This window comes from Excalfactoria chinensis, chromosome 1 (assembly GCF_039878825.1).
Source record: "Excalfactoria chinensis isolate bCotChi1 chromosome 1, bCotChi1.hap2, whole genome shotgun sequence".
Classification (NCBI taxonomy): domain Eukaryota; kingdom Metazoa; phylum Chordata; class Aves; order Galliformes; family Phasianidae; genus Excalfactoria; species Excalfactoria chinensis.
The window spans coordinates 134,076,675-134,096,868 of NC_092825.1; positions in this window are offsets into that span (position 1 = coordinate 134,076,675).

The window sequence follows — 20,194 nt, forward strand, 5'->3', positions numbered from 1 at the left end:
AGTTATAGATTCTTCTGCTACAGGGTCACAGACAGTTGGCAATGGGGCACAAACCAGTCATTCATTTACCAAAACAAACCACAGAGAATCATTTTGTTGGAAAAAAGATTTCAGATACCACTAGGTAAAGTAGGATATTGATGCTTCCATAGACTGGATGAGTGCCTGGAATGCCTAAACTTAAATCCAAGACACTGTAATCACTATATGCAGATCCTTCAGTGGTATGCATAATTGTACACCATTAACTGACACCATGTACACTGTCCTTAAGTCTGGATCGTCACTTTTGTTTGAATGTCCTCCTTCTTATATTTTACCCTCCACATATTGAGGAGATATAGGACACTAGAAAGAACATGATGCACTCCAAAAGTCTGGAGCATCCTGGAACAAAGAAGGTACAAAGGAAGTGAGAAGAGTACTTCTATGTAAATATGTGTGTATACACACATATTCAGATTAGTTGAAACATATATACCTTCATTATCTAAATAAACAAAATATTGAGAACTAGAGTTTCTGTCAGCCATTTAAAGTTCATAGGAAGAGACAAAGAAGACATAAGCATAAAGGAGGTAATCACACTTAATCACAGCTTTTATCCAATATTATTAAGCACTTTTTTTTTTTTTTTTTTTTTTTTTCCCTAATGAAAAGATACACCAAAATTTTCAGCATATTGAAGAATAGGTAAGAGCTATTCAGATTGCATTTAAAATACATGTGTCTATCAAAAAGCATCACAAAATATTTGGAACAGGTTTCTAACTACACTGCAAAGCCAACTGACATTTCTGGCTTTTTCTTTCCCCAGTGATGATACTGTGATCTCAAAATTAGCCACTGTATTTTGAAACAAAAATGTTCTAAGGAACTTAAGGAAGTTAATTATATAATATAATATATAATATGTATAATATATATAATATTATATATAATACTATGTATTAAATATAAATAAATATAAATATATTAAATATAAATAAATAAAAATAATATATATTAATATAATATGTTAAATATAATATATATTTATAATTATATATTTGCGTTTATATCATATCCTTGATAAGTTCCTTTATCCAAAGAAAATATTGAATCTGCGGAAGATGAAGCATTTCACATCAGAAGGGAACCATGCATTTGAAAAATGATTAAGTGCAAGACAAATATTTGGTTTTACTGTCAGTATGAAGTTAGCAAAACAGTGGCAGTCCCTAAAGTAGAAATGCCATCCAATTGTAAAACAAGAAGGACAAATAAATGTCTACATATTTTCGCTTAAGTAAAGAAGAAATACAGGAGCATAACACAAGTAGATAAAATAGAAAAAAACAGACACTGAGGCAGGAGCTTTCCAAGCAGAACAAAACAGTCGGTGTAGATGTACGTAACTTACACTAGTAAATAGAGTGGGAAATAGAATTTGTCCTAGCAGCTCTAACTGGATGTTCTTTCTCTTCTGGTTCTTTTTAGTTACACAAATACTATTTGCAGAAGGTATATTTGATTCTCCTGGTTTATGAATGCTAGCATAAATGTGGCCTAATGTTTTACTTTATCTCTTTGTCTTTGTAGTATATATCAACCGTCTCCACAATCTGGAAGACCTCCTAGGACCTAAGAGCAGAAACAAGTGTATGGGTGTATGTTGCTGTGAAAAAAACAAGGGGATGTTGATTCAAGAGAGTCAAAGTAGCTTCATAAAGGGAAAATTTTGCCTGATCAGTCTGGTGGCTTTCTACAACTGAGTGACTGAATCAGTAATAAGGGAAGACTAACTGCTGTCACCTACCTAAGTGTCTGTCAGATCTTTTATATGATCCCACAACACATTTTTATCTCTAAATTGAAGACATACAAATTTGAAGGATGGACTAATCAATAGATAATAAATTAGTTGTTTCATGGAGTTATCTGAGTCTGTGGAAAGGGGAAAAAAAAAAAAAAAAAAAAAAAAAAAAAAGATAATCAGAAAGCTAGAGCACTTCTATGCAGAAAGGCTGAGAGGGATAGAGTAGCTCAGTCTGGGGAAAAGAAGGAAATTCCAGAAGACCACTTTGCAGCCTTTCAGTACCTAGAGGGAACTATTTAAAATAATGGAATATCACTTTAAGTGATCTGATAGTGAAAGCACAAGTGGGTATGGTTTTAAACTGAAAGAGGGGGCATTTAAATTAGATGTTAGGAGGTAATTTTTTACTCAGAGGTTGGTTATGCACTGGAAAAGTGTATCTGCTAGGGAAGTTGTGGATGCCCCCTCCCTGGATATGTTCAAGGATGGGTTGGATGGGTCTTTGGGCAGTCTAATGTAGAGGGTGGCATAGGCTGCAAAAACTGATACAATCTATAATTTTTTTAGGAAGAAAATAGTTCACATTTTACACATCAGACAAGCATAAATTGAATTAAGTGGGATCTCACAGAAAGATTTAAGGTCTTACCACGTGGCCACACAAATATCAATGTACAGAATAGATCTAATATCAGGCTTTGTGCACTGAGGCAAGTGTAATGAATTTTCTCAGATGTAACCATAAGCCACAGCTGCCTACTGCTCAACCTTGCTATACCAGGACATTCAAATAAGTAAATATTTGTTCAGTATTTATCATAGCCATAGTTTTTTCTTGGTAGCTTGTAGGTCTGATTAAATTATTAAATTGGAATAGACTACATATGCAGAAAAGTCTTTTGTTACGTGACTCCAAAATTACTGTTTTTTTGTCACATCTCAAGCCCCAGTGACAACATAAACATAATTATTCTTTAGATTTTTTTATTTGCTGATTTATTTATGTTTGTTTCTTCAATAAATCATTATGGAAACAGTCTGTGCCTGTAGTTTCTGTTTATTATTATTATTGTTGTTGTTATTATTATTCTTGAGGACAATTTTTCTTATTCATTCTTCTGAATGTCACAGACAAAATTTATTCCCTTAAACACTGCTACAGGTATCAACATAGAGAAAGAAGATCAGTGGAAAAAGTAGATTTGACAGGAGAAACACTGATACTGACGCCAGGGTATCTCTTTAATTTGTATTATCTTAGGGTTTCTTTTTTATTATTACCATTTTAGTTAGAAAGTTCTGCACATTTTTAAAATGGCTAACTGCATGATGAAACTTTCTTAGCAGCAAAACATTTTGTTTCTCGTATACAATTTTCATATTCTCATTTAGAAAATTAAACAGCTTTTGTTACATTGCAATGACACATTGCTTATTATTCAATATCAAGGAAATTGCTAAAAGTTTTACATGTGACTGAAAGTGAATTTGCTGCAATATTTCTTTCATTATCTACAGAGATATAAAGTTGGATGTGACTTTTGGTTTTGGAAGTATTTTGTAAAATATACTCATCCCCAAATTTGAGTTACCTTTAAATGAAATGTATCATCACCTGTATATATATTTTTGTTAATCTTAACTTGTAAGTTAGGATATAAATTTTCTACAGTAGTTGTTACTTTCACTACCTAAATCTTATTTTAACACTAACTGATGTTCTTTTTCTGCTGGATCAGTTGCCGATCAGTTGCTGTATCAGTCACTTCATGTCATCTCAGTATTTAACTTTTCTGTCACTGGCACTGAAAAACAGCTGAGATAAAAGCTGCAATGATTTATTATTATTATTATTATTATTATTATTTCTTAAGGAATTTTAAAGCTTCCACCTATTAGATAGATTACATGGGTGAGACATAAAATAAAAGGAGTAGAATCCTGACTGCACAGATGCATCAACTTTTTCACAATTATATCACTTACACGGCACATGAAAACATTCAAATTAAACTCATACCTGTAAATATGAGTAGATCAATAAAGTCATGTTTAGTGCAACTAGCTCTAGGTAAGAATGACTTCTACTTTGACGTAGTTCATCTTTACTTCACTTGCTAATTAGCACATTTCTATCTTCTTTTCATAAAATCCTTAGAAATATTCTCAAGTGTTTCCGTTTCTTTTACAATTGTTCTGAAGTTAACATTCAGATGCCCAGATTGTTCTTCAGTATTCTTGTAAGTCTGTGATTACTAATAGTTAGTTTTTGACAACAAAACATTTTCATGTGTACTCAAGCCATCTGAACTAGATACAATATCACGTCTCTAGAAGATAAAAAAATTTCACTGCACTTGTCGAATATCCAGAATCTCAATCAACATTTGCTAGCTGCCTTGTCTGACATTTTAACAAAACATTAATATTAAAAAATTCCTATAAGTTCTTACGAACTTAACAGTGTTGCAGTGTTGTATTAAATACATCTAAGAATCCTCTACAGTTTTTGAAGTTAAAAATATAATAATAATAATAATGGGGGATGAGAAAAATGTGACACTATGGAGTCAAAAGCTTTCCAAGATCTCGTTAATTAGTGTTTATGTTCATCTTTTCTTGTAAACATCCTCCCCATTTTTTGAAGAGGTTCTTTTGCTTCTCTTTCTATTCTTTTGACTTTTTTTTTTTTTTTTTTTTTTTTTTTTTTTTTTTTTTTCCGTTATTTCTCTGATAATTCTTTAGCCAGCCACCTTACAAGCCACCCAACTGTGCTTATTCATCATTTTGAATTCATTGTAGCTGGAATACATCCCAGAACCAGTGGGTGTATAGTCATGTTTATAGAAAGAAAAGGAGTGAATGAGCTCAGTATGTTTTAGGAGAAATGCCAGTTCCTTTTTTTTTTTTTCCTCCTGGTGTTACAGTGTCCTATATCACCTACAATAAGAATCATCCTTCTTTAACAAATGGGTAGCCATAGGATTACTGAGATAATCAACATGAATGCAAAGTCTGTAACTGATCTTTCACTTCTAGCTAGATACTTTTGATCAACTTATGTGTATGAAATTGCTAATAATTTGACTATTCATTATCTGAAGCATACTCATTCAGATATCATTTTATCTTTTAAATAGTGAACTTACCAACAAAAATAAAACCTGTAGTTTGTTCAATGATTTTCTTTGTAGAAAGAAAACTAATGAGAATGAACCTTAATGTTTCATAGAATCATAGGATGACTTACGTTGGAGAAGATCTCAAAGATAATCTAATTTCAACCCCCTGCCATGGGCAGGATTGTCATCCCCTAGATCAGTTGATCAGCATCCTATCCAGCCTCACCTTTACCTCACCATACCTCCAGAGATGGGGCATTCACAAACTCTTTCTTTGGGCAACCTAGTCCACAGCCTCACCACCCTCTGAGTGAAAAGTTTCTTCTACACTTCTTATCTAAATCTGTCCTCTTTTAGTTTAAAACCATTCCCCCTTGTACTTTCACTATCACAATGTACAAAAGTTGATCCACATCCTGCTTGTAAACTCCCTTCAACTACTGCAATGATGTCACCCCAAAACATTCTTTTCTCCAAGCTAAACAAGCCCAACTCACTCAAACTTTCTTTATAATAGAGGTGCACCTGTTCTTTGATCATCTTTGTAGTCTTCCTCTAGACCCTCTCAACAGCTCTTTATCCTTCCTGTACTGGGGGCAACAGGCTTGGACACAGTTCTCCAGGTGGGGCCTCATAATGACAGAGTAGAGGGAGACAATCACCTCCCTTGCCGTGCTGGCCACACATTTTTTGACACAGCCTAGGATGCTGTTCTGGGTTGTAAAGAGCACACTGCTGGATCATGTCCAGATTTTCATTCATCAGGAACTTCCAAGTCCTTATCCACAGGGCAGTTGTCAAGAGTTCTTCTCCTAGTCTATGCACATATCTGAGATTGCCTTGACCCATGTGCAACATCTTGCGCTTTGCCTTGTCAAACCTCAGTATATTCTCATGTGACCATTTTTAGAGCATATCCAAGTTCTCTTGGATGGCGTCCCTCCCTTCTATTGTGTCAGCAGCACCATTCAGCTTGGTGTCATCATCAAATTTGCTGAGGGTACATTCAATCCCTCTGTCTATGACATCGATAAAAATGTTGAAGAGTACTGAGCAAAAGACAGATCCCTGATGGACACCATTAGTGACTGGTCTCCACCCAGACATAGAATCATTGACGACAACCTTATGGCTATGGCAGTACAACCAATTATTTATCTTCCAAATATTAAGTCCATATATTTCCAGTTTATGGATAAGGATGTGGTGCAGGACCATGCCAAAGGCCTTGCAGAAGTCCCAGTAGATGATATCAGTTTCCTTTCCTTTGTTCAACAATGTCATCACTCCACTATGGAAATCCATCGGATTAGTTAGACATTATGTGCCCTTGGCAAAGTTATGTTGGTTGTCTCAGATTACTTCCACATCTTGTATGTGTCTTAACATCTTTTCCAGGAGGCTCTGCTCCATGATCTTCCCAGTCACAGATGTGTGGTTCACCATCCTGTACTTCCCTGGGTCTTCCTTTTATTGTTTTTTGAGTATGTGTACTTTCTTTTTTTCCAGTCATCATGGATTTTGCCTGTCAGCCACAGTTTTTTCAAATACAATGGAATGTGTCCTGACAAACAGATCAGCCAGTTCCTTCAGAACCCTTCAGACTGAGGCAAAGAACTTATGGAGTATTTCATCCTTCTCTATTCCTGTTGTTGCCGATTCTTTTTTTCTCATTCATTAGAAGAGTTACACTCTCCTTTTCCTGTCTCTTCTTGCTTGAGTACTTAAAGAATCCCTTCTTTCTGTCATTCACATTGCTAGGCAAATTGAATTCCACCAGCACCTTGGCTTTCCTTACTACATTCCTGCACATCCAGAGAGGAGAGCATCCCTATATTTTTCCCAGGCCACCCATCCTTTCTTCCACTGCTTATACTCCCCCCTTCCCATCCTTGCCCCCCCACACCCCCCCCCGCAACCTAACAAGCAGATCCTTGCTCCACCATGCTAACTTACTGCCTCATCTGCCTGATTTCTTACTCTGGGAGACTGAGAACTCTTGCACTCTCAGAAAGGTATCCTTAATGTGCTGCCAGCTCTGTTTTCTTCCTTTGTCCATAAGGACAGTTTCCCAGGAGATCTCCAACAATTCTTTTAACAGCTTGAAATTTACACTCCACAAGTTCAGTGTCCTAATTCTACTCTTTGCCAGCCCCATAATCCTCAAGACCACAGACTCAGTCAGGACACTATCACTGCAGTCCAGGTGCATCTGATCTTAACTTTTTTACAGCCTCTTCAACACTGATGAACACCATGTCCATCAACACTTCACCTCTTGTAGATCTTTGCATTACCTGGTCCAGAAAGTTGCTATCCATGGACTCCAGAAGTCTCCCGGACTGCTTGCAACTCAGCTTGTTTTCCCAGTAGATGTCTAGGTCATCAAAATCTTTCATCAGGCTGTTTCTACTACATGGATTTATTTTATGCAGAAGGACTAGAAAAATGATGGCTGTAACAATGGTCTTATATTACATCTTACTGACAGTATTAAAGAATTATTCCTTTTTACTTACATAGCATAATTCTACATTACCTCGTTCATATTGGATCTTTGAAGTAGTAGAACCTGAAAATGCCAATTCAACACTTTTTTAAGTTGCTGGCATTGACAAGAAAACTAGCAGAAAATATATGCAGAAGTTCTCTCTGATACTAAAACATTTAAAAATAATTCGTCAGGCTTCAGAGCATTTGTTAGCTTCTATCAAATGTCAGAATCCATATCAATCTAAATTCACTCACCTGCATATCTTGCCATGGTTTTGACAAGCATCCCACAGTTCATAAACTTCTTCCAATAGGCAGTAAGTTTAATGCAATCAACTGTATAAATCTAGCATAACTTTCTACTCTTTGTTTCTGCATATGTCTTACATACAGTCAGTTAATGTTTTTTTATCAATAAGCAAGAAATTGTCCACCATTACCTCCTACTGAAGTGATTGCACTCAACAGGATAACTCATTTTAGTGGACTCAGAGTTTTAAAATATCTCCTATTTATTTTGATTATCCTCTGTTTTGGAATGAAATAATGAACTGTAAGGAGAAATGGCATGAAGTTTTGAAATTTACAAATTAGTTCAATATGCCACAAAGCTGTTAAAGTACACTCTGCTCTACTGACATGATTGACTACATGATAGTTTATTGACAAGCATTTATCAGCCTTAACTTTTTTATTTCTGGTATGAATCACCAAGTTTTTATTAAATGTCCAAAATGAGACCTCATATGGCAATAGAACTGACTGATAGGCTTGTCTGTGTCAACTCTTTACAATAAGAATTTTTCTACCAACAATTTTATTCAAAGTTATATCTAGTATCAGTGCTGCTTCACTGATGCTGAGTGAAAACATTGTATAGCATACAAAACTTAGTGTATATCACAACTTCTGTCATTCTCCCTGAAAACTGAATTAGGCGCAAGAACTTGAAAAACAATTAGGCGTAGGTTACAGCTAAGACAGAGCAGCTGCAGCACTGTTGCATTGGTGAAAGCCTCATAACTATGTTCGTTGCAAACCATTTCTTGTGCTTCTCACTACTCACTTTACAGGTCATCTTTGCAATAATGAAAAATTACCAATCCTAAGTATTAAAGAATGATGAATTTAGCATCAAAATACTTCTAAAAACTACGTATTTGAAGTAGTTATCTCTTAGACGTTAACACATTAAAAATAAGAATGAATTTTTCTCTGAAGCAGTATGGAGTAAAGAAGTAATTATTATTATTGTTATTATTAAATGAACCTAGTATAGTCCCATGAATGTAGGAACTAAACCTACAAAAATCATATCATATATAATGAAATAAGTAAAATGATTGTGGAATCATTTTGTTTATTTTATTTCTAATATATATATATATATATATAATAATTTGAATGCCTATTAAACAAAACACTGGAACAGGCTGCCCAGGGAGGTGGTGGAGTCTCCTTCTCTGGAGATATTCAAGACCTGCATGGACGCCTACCTGTGCGACGTGCTGTAGGGAACCTGCTTTGGCAGGGGGGTTGGACTCGATGATCTCTAGAGGTCCCTTCCAACCCATACAATTCTGTGATTCTGTAAAAATGAATGACAAGTCAGACTCTATGGTCTTATTGGCCTCACAAGACATTCAGTTAGACCATTTGAACTTCAGCTTAGGGAACCCCCTGGGAAAACTTTGTTTTAGAACTGCCTCAAGAGCTTTGTGCTCTGGATTTTACTTTAGCCCTTCGCATCAATTAAAGATAGAATATATATTTGTGAAATTATTTTGTAATTTGACAGTAGAATATTTGGAATTAAAAATATTATTTTGTTTTTGTTTTGTTTTGCTTTGTTTTGTTTTCTAAGTGTCTTTTGTGTTTTTAGTGCTGCAATGTGAGAAGATAGTGCTGGCTCTCAACAGATAGTAAAAACTGCACTGTCAGTTTTGCCTCTTGCTCATACCTCATTGTCTTAGTTTCAGATAGAACGGAGCTGTTTTTCTTCTTAGAGTCTGGGATGATGCTATGTTTTGCTCTTAGGAGAAAAACAATTCTGTTAACATGTTTCAGTTGTTGATAAGCAGTGCTGGACAGAGCCAAAGGCATTTCAGTTTTCTCAGCTTGTCCTGTCATCATGCCAATAAGCTGGCTGGTGGGGCAGAAGGAAGTTGGAGGGGCAGAATCAGGACAGCTGACCCAAACTGACCAAAGGGATATTAAATGGTTATTCAATATGGTTAGTAGCAACAAACAAACAAACACACAAACAAAAAGCAAAGGAAAGTAAACAACAAAACTTAAACACTTGTACATTACGGTTACATTATTTTGTTTAATTTGTCATTACACCTATCTCACAGGAAATTTTTCTATCTTTTCTTTTTTTTTCCCCTACTTTTGACTGTTCTGCAGTTCACTGGCATCACATCCACAAATATACTCAGAAAAAAAAATCACATTTAACAGTTTTACTTTCAGAGGTTTAATTTCCAATAGTGATCTGAAATTTCTAAGTTCAGTCATCTTCCTTTGTAATTATATAATCTCTATGTAAACTGTATCAGAAAATAGAGGAGAAACAAAGCAAAACACAAAACAAATCAACAAACAAACAAAAGTAGAAATTTGGTAATGCTCCAAATATTTTTCATTTCTTTTTTATGCTATGAATATGAAATTAGTGAAATGGAGGTGTGAGATACTATGTTTCATATATTCTATATAACTTATAACTTATATTTTTTTCCTCCTTATATCTTTAATTAGAAGAAAAACAGAAGTTCGAGAAGGAAAACAAACCCTTTAAACTAGACAGAAAGACTCATTGCCCAAACATATATGAAACATAAATGAAATTAGAGAACTTAGAATCATAGAATCATAGAATTACCCAGGTTGGAAAAGACCTTGAAGATCATCAAGTCCAACCACAGCCTAACCATAGTACCCTAACTCTAACAACCCTCTACTAAATCATATCTCTAAGCACCACGTCCAAATGGATCTTAAACATATCCAGGGATGGTGACTCAACCACCTCCCTGAGGAGCCTATTCCAGTGTTTAACTACCATATCTGTAAAGAATTGTTTCCTAACGTCCAACCTAAACTTACCTTGGTGCAACTTGAGGCCATTTCCCCTTGTCCTGTCACTTGTCACCAGTGTGAAGAGACTTGCCTCTCTCTCACTGTAAGCACCCTTCAGATACTGGAAGAGAGCGATAAGGTTTCCCCTCAGCCTCCTTTTCTCCAGACTAAACAGCCCCAGCTCCCTCAGCCTCTCCTCAGAAGCTGTTTAGACTTGGAGGGAACTTTGTCCTCTGAATTTTTATGTATTCAAGGAAATTTCATTTAGACAAACATATAATGTGTATATATATATTTCATATATATTTTTATTTATTGTACATAGTATTCAGTATTTTTCTACATTTTGGAACTATTTATGTAAATGAAGCTTTCTTCTTGTGCTTCTTGCAACAGGGAAATAAGTTCCATGGCAACAGACAATGATGTTTTAAGTGTGTGATTAATCATATAGAGTGCAATTTGCTAGGACAAACCAATGCTACTTATTCAAGCAGAGATGCCTCTCTCAAGGAGAATTAGTAGAAACAGTGGTTAACAGAAGTATTTCATTTGCTTCTGGATCTTGTGCAGAGTTAAATCTCTGTTATCAGTCCCTTTAGAGCCTAGTGCAATTTGGTACTTGAAATATTTTACATCAACATTCCAATCCATTTTAAATTGAAATAGGATTACAAAACAAAACAAAAACAAAAACAAAACAAACAAACAAACAAACAGAAAAAACTGTAAGGATCCACAAATATCTGACCTCTTCAAAACTAGCAGTTAACTCTGGAATCAGATAGCTAGTACTGAACAATACTAAACCATATTCTCATGCTTCACAGTATACATCAACATTTAGTTGTCTCAGCTTTAGGTGAAATGCATCTGCTAACCGATATGCATTCAAATTTTATTTCTAATTCTTATTCCTCTCTCTCTAGACCTCATCAAAATGTCATAACTCAGAAGACCTGGACATGAATAATTTCTATTCACTGTGCTTTTATAATAACACCTGAGTTTTGACTGTTCTGTTCTTCCGTGTACTAGCTTTGAGACAAACTTCATGAAATTTCTTTACTTTAGTGACAAGAATACAGAACTAGAAGTTGCTTGAAGCAGGTTACTTGTAAGTAGGAGCCGGAATTATGAAAATGGTATATGCAAGCTACCCAACAAATATATAATACGGAAAATGGCTGTCAGCACCTTCTACTTTTCCCTGGTAGTCCTTCACTGCTTCTGTAAACAAGTATGAAATCATTAAAGTTATATTTCTGTGTGTTAGAATACTGATTGTAGCTGAAGAAGTCTGTAGTGGTTTTATGATTTTTGCTATCGGGATTCCACATCTTCACATCATGCAGTGCACTGGGACTCTCAAAAGGGAAGAAATGTACTACAGCTCACAGAAAACTGATGTTCTGTTTCCATTTTCCAGTTGGTGGGAAAGATAAACTGAAGTCATGAGACTTCTCTTTTTGCTCCCTGGCAGATCAGAGTAAGAACTTCAGTTTTCAAAAACCCTCTCATTTATTTGGTTTATTTATTTATTAGCTTCAATTCCAATTAACTTGTATTTCTGCTATTATAATTAGTAAATTAATTTTTCTCCTCAGGTTGTTGCTACTGTTTGTTGTTGTTGTTTGTTGTTTGTTTGTTTTTCTTTCCCTCTTTGTTCCCTTTCCCTTCCCCCACCCACACACCTTTTTTGGGCGGGCAGGCCTGTGGGTCTGCTCTTCTCCTAACATAGCACAGATAGATCTAGAGAGAAACATTAGTTACTGGTTCCCTGACCGGGAAATGAACCCAGACTGCAGTGGTGAGTGCACTGAATCCTATGCTCCCTCCATGCCATCGTTCATGCTGCTGTCACCAGAAAGCAGATACCCTCACCTGCCCCTCCACTACCCTATGAGGAAGCTGTAGGCCACCATGAAGACCTCAGTCTTACTCTCTAGGCCCCTCTACCATCATCGTGGTTCTCCTTTGGATGCTCTCTAATACTTATATGTTTTTCTCATGTGGTGTTCAAGCCTGCAGAGCAGAGAGTGATGAAACCTTTCTTCGCCTGGCTTGCAGTGCTCAGCCTGACATACCCCTGGTTTGGTTGGCTCTTTTGGCTGCCAAGGCATGCTGTTGAATTCATGTTTAAATTATCATCAACCAGGATCTCTGGATCATTTCCTGCAAGGCACTTTTCCAGCCTGTACATATATCCAGGACTGGCCAGTACAAGGTGCAGGATTCAAAACTTGCTGAATCACTCCTCATATGCTTGTGGATTTACAAGACCTCCAGTTTGTCAAGATCTCTCTGCAAGTTCTCCCCACACTCAAACACCTTCAACAGCTCCTCCTAATTCACTATCATCTGCAGACTTGTTTAGAATGCATTTGAGTTTTGCGTTCAAGTCATTTATGAAAACATTAAAGAAAAGTGACCCTAAAATAGAGACCTGCAAAGCTAATAACTATCTGAATTGTTGAATTTGTGTTGAAAGTGTTCTGAATACAAGCCAAAAGCTTTAACAAAGTCACAATTCTTGAAAAGAAATAAATAAATAAATAAATAAATAAATAAATAAAAGTTAAATTTATACAAAGATGTATTTACATCAGTAGGGAAAATATCATGATTATTTACATCAAAAATCTGATTTGAAGATATCTTCAAGAAAGTGATATATATATATTATGTGACCACGTAAATAGTAAAATGTTACATTTTAAATCTCACAAAATATCAAAACAAAATATCTTCCAGCTGAATTTCTACACAGGTTATTATACATATATGTAACTAAAATTAATTGCTAGATTAGAATACAGTTTTGTTTTTGTTTTGTGGGTTTATTTTTGTTTGTTTGTTTGTTTTTGTTTTTTTTCATTTGTAATAAAGGGTTTCTAATATATCTATTTGTTATAATTGTGTGATATCTGCTGATATGTAATATGATGCAAGTGCATGATATGATCTAACTGATAAGTTTTATTAGTGTTCTAGTCTTGTTAACACTGAAAACAATCCTTATAAAGTTAAAAATATTTCAGGCCAATCATAGAAAGATCTGAAATACAGTCTGATGACTTGCACAAACAGTGCTTAAAAACTGAAGTCTTATATGACCCACTCACAGACAAAAGAGATAGAAGTTTCAGTCCTTATGTATAGAGTTATGAATAAGTTAAAAGCCATTATTAGAAATTTATATAAATGTCCATTAAAAAAACTAGAAAATATCCATGTACTTTAGCTTTTATTTTTTTACTTAATGTCTATTAACTGTTGGATGAATTTCTGTAGTACTCAGATGGTAAGATCTAAAAGAATGTATTGTACACTGTTTATTTAAACTTTATATGAAACAATAATTTAAACAGTAGCATTGTGCCTTCACATTAAATCCTAACAGAAAACATACTGCCAGTGACTGAAGTGTAATTGTACAGTTTGTTTTGCATTTGGAAGAGGTACAAGGATAATTTCTGTATTTGATAGTTAGTATTCTGAATGACTTAAATTGGTTAAGTCTGGCTAAGAGAAAAAACTAAGGGAAGGTAAAGTGTGAAAAATCGCCATCATTCACAGCTTTAAAACGTTGGCTCTGTTGTCTGGCATAATTAAGTCAACAGTCTGCTGGTCTGCTTCCAGGCACGCTGACAAGTGTTCTCTCTCTGCCACCAGTAAATTAATAGAACTGTGCTTTTCCCAAGGGGCACTGTATGCAGAATGAGAATTTTCTTGTCCCTTGGCCTGCTGATGGTGAAGTAGTGATGGGCTATAATGCTCAGTGGGTAGGAGCTGTCAGGTCATTTGCTCTCTTAGGGTTGGAGCATTCACATTATTATACTTAGATCTGACAATACTTACATTTATTATCAGAGACTTATTATAGGCCAACTGTCTCTAATGTAATAGACAACAGCTGTGAAGTGAATCTTTTTGCCAAAAAAATGTCAGGAGAGTCTTTTTAGGCATTTGTGAATTGTTGGTAGTGTTAAAGCTGCTTGATATTTAGTAGGATTTTATACAATGCCAGAAGATTTAATAAAATCATTTACTTCAGTTTTGGCTCATGCAGATTGTCATCCCTGGATGTTTTTTTGTCAGCTTTAGGTTTGAATGAAACCAAGTACTACCAGCTTTCACCTGCCTATTCTTTTTTAAGTCAAAGTCATACAAATTGACTATGTCATCATTGAACTAGAAAACTGTAGAAGAGCTCAAATTTAATGTTATTGTAGATGCAGTACAACTCCACAGTTCTTGACCTTGTCTCAAACTAGGAAATAATCTTCTTTAACTAACATGAATGGAGTAAAGATTAGTACTTCTATTATTCAACATTTCCTTGCAGTAAGGAATAAAAACAAACAAACAAACAAACAAGCAAACAAACAAAACAATTCAGCAGAGACTGAGCAAGTACAAGACGAAGATCTCAAAAGTAACCTGACAGACAAAGAGCAGGGAGTCCAGATTTTACTAAAACTGTAGTATTGCACTCGTTGCTTCCTTCATGCAGATACTTGCGGTCAAACACAGAACACTGAAGTGCTTTCTATCTGGAACATGATAAATGCTCAAAAATGAACTGAAGATTCCTAAATTTTATGATCTATCCAAGAGTGTCATTATAATTTAAGATGAAAACAAATAAATGCATTTATTATGAGTTAACATTTGTAAGTAAAATCTTCTATGTATCTGAGCAAATAACACTGAGCAAATTGGGAGTCAACTCTTTTTTATACATTGATAATCAAGTGAGGGGAAAAAGGAAAAGCAAGAAAAGGAAGGCAAGGAAACAAAAGGAAAGTGTTGTTTAACTATTTAAGATTTATTAATACTTTAAGATTTTTTCTAGTTCTATTTAGATTGTGTTTCCTAAATGAAAGCAGTGAATATTAGCAATGTCATCTGTTCTTCATTGTTTATAAAGGACTCCAGTCATCATATGGATCATCACTAGTGATAGTAAAAATCACTAGCAAAAGTCTGAAGATTCTTTGAAGAAAGCAGTAGAAAAAGGAGCAAAATACCATATGTGCCACTTAAGAAAAAGTTTAGTTCATGCAAAATTTCTATCACTCAATTATTTGCATGTTTGTTATGTATAGATCCCTAGCAACAATGATTGCGCCCAAGATTATCTTATGAAGAAAGAAGTATCATACTATACATTTACCAAAACAATACTATATAGATATACCAATCAATAAAAACAAAAATATAAACACACACACAAATAATAATAATTAAAAAATAAAATAATTATAATAATAAATGCTCACACAAATTTGTACATTGATTTAATTATTTTCCTTCAATATAAATACATATGGTATGACATTATGATATCAAATATATATTCTTACATTAAAAAATAAAAATCTTTCTGTCAGAATTGTAATTTAAGAAAATAATAAAAATACTCTTGTTTATTAACTTATTGTTAATGAGAAAAGAGTATAAATCTTTTAATTCTGTTGGTTTAAACATTAATTCATGCTTTTATCCCTCTTGGTGTTTTCTAATTGGTATATGAATTTCAAATATATCAAAAGCAAATTTTGTGTGTTAGCTTGAAATAGAAAAATTAAAAAATGAATATGGATAGTTAGTCTTCAAGATCTACTTACAATAACAGTAAATAATCTGGGAAATATTTACAGTTTTAGCTGAGAATGCTCTCTAAATTTATTCAACACTTCATCTCTTCTGCTAAGTACAAGCACACTGACATGCCAGTCTTTTATTTATGCCTCTCCAGTGTATTTGACCAAAACACTTGTTTCACATGTGCTTTATTTGAGTGTATATAAATTCCAGGAAATAAATAAATAAATAAATAAATAAAAATAAAAATCCTTAAAATAATTCTGTAAAATCAATGCCAAATAATAATGACAATACTAATTATAACTCAATTCAGTGTGGCTTGAATTTGCCTTATGAGAAGACAGAGATGTTCAGAAAACCCAACGTACATACCTGGTAAGCTTAAAGTGGATTCACTTTGATCACTTTCAGGGTTTTTCTTCTGGTTTTGTTTACATAAAGCTGAGAAATGAAGGTCATTCTGCTCATTCTTCTTCCTTAAGTTTTCTCAGAAATCTCATCAAATCCTTGCTATTCTGCTGGTTTACCAGATTTCACAGAATCACAGAATCACAGAATTATAGGGGTTGGAAGGGACCTCTAGAGATCATCGAGTCCAACCCCCCTGCCAAAGCAGGCTCCCTACACCACGTCGCACAGGTAGGCGTCCAGGCGGGTCTTGAATATCTCCAGAGAAGGAGACTCCACCACCTCCCTGGGCAGCCTGTTCCAGTGCTCCGTCACCCTCACTGTAAAGAAGTTCTTGCGCACATTCGTGCGGAACTTCCTATGCTGGAGTTTCAGCCCGTTGCCCCTAGTCCTGTCCCCACGCACTACTGAAAAGAGACCAGCCTCGCCACTATAGCTCCCACACCTCAGGTATTTATAAACCTGGATCAAGTCCCCTCTCTATTTCTATTTTTGTTTCTATTTGAAACATATCTAAGTATGCCCAAGTCACTAAAAAGACTGTAGAACAACACAAGTTACTGCTGCAATAGAAAACAAAAACATAATCATGTAAGGATGAGTTGACAATTATGTATTAGTCATAAAGAATACATCGACTTGATTGGCAATTAAACACTTCCAAATCAATGGGGCATTCTCCTGTGTCTACTCAGGAATTTCAGTATCGACAATTGGCATTGGATGGGAATGCATGCTCATGAAATTTACCTTCCTAGTATGGTAGCACAGTCTCCTGTGCACAGCTAGCTAAAGAGGGCTATGAAGAGTTGTTAGCTGTTCATATTCTTACTCTGGATGATTGCATTTCCAAGGCAATGAGTATCTGTAATCTCTTTTTTCTAAGAGAAGCAGCCATCAACAACACCTCTGACTCAGCCTAGAATTAAGAGAACTTTCTAAATCTCTGCCATGTTTTCCTCAAATGGAGGATTTAGATTATGACCTCCCTTTTGTTAGCACATGTAAATCTAAAAAGTCTCCATAACAATGAATGAAAATATTCCATACAACTAAAGAGAAGAAAAGAAGAAAGGAAGAAAAAAGTTGGCACAAGCCCAATACGAGGGATCTTTACTCCATTCATAACAATACATAAGAGAAAGTATAATCCTTTTCACTTCACTCATATAAGAAATTGAAACTCTCTCTCCCATGCATGCTTCCTTCTTCTCTCTCCATAATGCTATCAGAAACTATGTCTTAAGTCAGTCATTATTGTTCTAGCTTCTTTAGATTACCTAAAGATTAGTAGTCACAGGTCAATGGCGAGTGTAGCAAATAATTTCTATTTTGTTATTTTCTTTTGCTAACAGTTCCATGGAAAGCCGATTGACGTGTAAGTAGTTTAAATGTACAGAGTATCACAGTACTCAAGATATGAGAAAAAAATATATATATTAAACACAGAATATCTACACAGTAGGAGCCCCCCAAATGCAAAATATTTGATATTACCATTGTAAGGAGCTGTCCACAAAACTTTTTTAGTGTTTTTCTTTCATTTGACTTTGGTCTGAATTTTAGAACTGTTCTGACTTTTCTCAGTTCATGGAAAAAAAAAGATATGGTGGTCTCATTGGCATTTATCTCACACTTAACTCAGCAGAGAGGTCAAAGATTTGAATGACAGTCTCTGCCAAGGTCCTGTGATATCCTGTGAGAAAATTTGGTATTTAATTCCTCAAACTGGAACATTTTCAGAGGTTCCTAATTCTCCGATATAAACTGCAGCATTAGCAAAGATCTCACAGCAAGCTGAGTAATAACTTGTTTGAGGAGATGTTCTATTTATGAGCTGTTATTTCAGCCAACACTTAGAAACATATTCAGACTGGAGAAGTATTTGCAATGAAATAAAATTATTTTAGCAGAATGTTAATAATGAAAAATCATGTGAGCTTGGATCCATACTGATATACTGATATTATGTAAGGTTTAGTAACATACATTATTTTCCAAGGTAACGTTATTGTGTTAGTGTATACGTCATATGCACAGTTAGAAACTTGATATTTATTTGCAAGGGATGTTCCAAATGCAAAATTTCATATTTTATTATATTTGCCCTCAACATCAGCGGCAGATATTGGCAATATGGCAGTGAAGGTTGAGTCTTCCTACCAATATTCTGTTAGATTTTCTTCCTATGCGACAGAGGAGCACTCTGACAAAATAGTGCTTGACATGGAAATGTGCATGAAAACACGGCATGCCACCAAATTCCTCCATGTGGAAAAATAATTCCATTGCATTCATGCTCGTTGTTGTTTGCTGAATGTTTAGAGACCAAATAGTGGATGTAAGAGCAGTGAGGAGGTTGGATGGTGTGTGTTTCAGCAGTGGTGACAGCTATGTGAAAGATAAGCCATGTTCCAGACAGCAAAGCACAGCTGTCACACCGCAAAATGAAGAGCATCTCAAGCAAATAATCTGTGCAAATCAACTAGTGGTGATGACTATGCTGAAAAAGTGTGGTAGATGAGAACCTGCTGTATCGAATAGCACTTTGTACTTATTGTAGTTTCCACATAATTAGGATATATTACTTTCAGAGAGACGCATGAACCTTTCATCTCATACCTCAGAGAAAGAACTAAAAACATCTACAGCATTAATTCAGGTTTATCACAAAAGAGACATTATCACAAAAGTACACATTCTATACAAATCAAAGAAAGAAATATTTATGTGCTCATGTGTATGTATTGAAAATCTTATGAAAACTAGTCATGGCTAACTGTAAAAGTCATTCAGAAAAATATTTTTTAAAATATATGTTAAATATGTATGTTTTAGTTCTTCATAATAGAAAACAAACAAACAAACAAACCAAACCAAACATGTCTATGATGTACTGTTTTGTAGCTACTAAGACCTTAATAAGCTTCCTATTTAACCTTGTTCCCTTTTCATTTTTCTTCTCTTTGAGTCTTACAGGCAGAGCTTCCCCGAAGATGCTCTGTTTCCCTTGATATCACTGTCAGACCCCTGCACTACACAGATTCATAAATAGATGATCCTCAGTAGAGGACACTGTCAGGACCTGGATATCTGTGTAGGTTGTATAAGCGCAGACCACAGCAGCTTTCTTTTAGTCTTAGTAGGCATAATGTTTGACTTTGCATGAACCTTTTGAAAATAACCACTGAAGTACTTAATTTGTTTATTCAAGAAGACTTCATATCAGAATTTTCATCGAGTTGCTAAAGCATGTGTTAAAGCCTGAGTTTTCAGGCTTGCAAACTCACATTTGATATTTAAAACTAATTTAAAATTTTGTTATCCTATATTCTGGTAGTCTTTTAGGCCACAAAGTACATGACAGTTTCTATACTTGAATGTAGTAAAGAAAGTAAAGTAAATTCTAGTAAAGAAAGTAAAAATATATATATATCCTTTATAATCAAGAAGAACAATGGTAACAGAGAAAAGTAATTGACATCATTCTTTCTGCACTGTATAACACTTTTCTGAAATTAAATTTTGGCACTTATTTGCCAATAGAATAATGTTTTATGTGGCATGAGTAGTACTCACACTATATATATAATATCATTACGTTGTTTCTACTGACTGTTTTGTTGTTCCTTAAGCTTGTATTTGAATAAGAATTGAAAGTATAAAACTGATAATG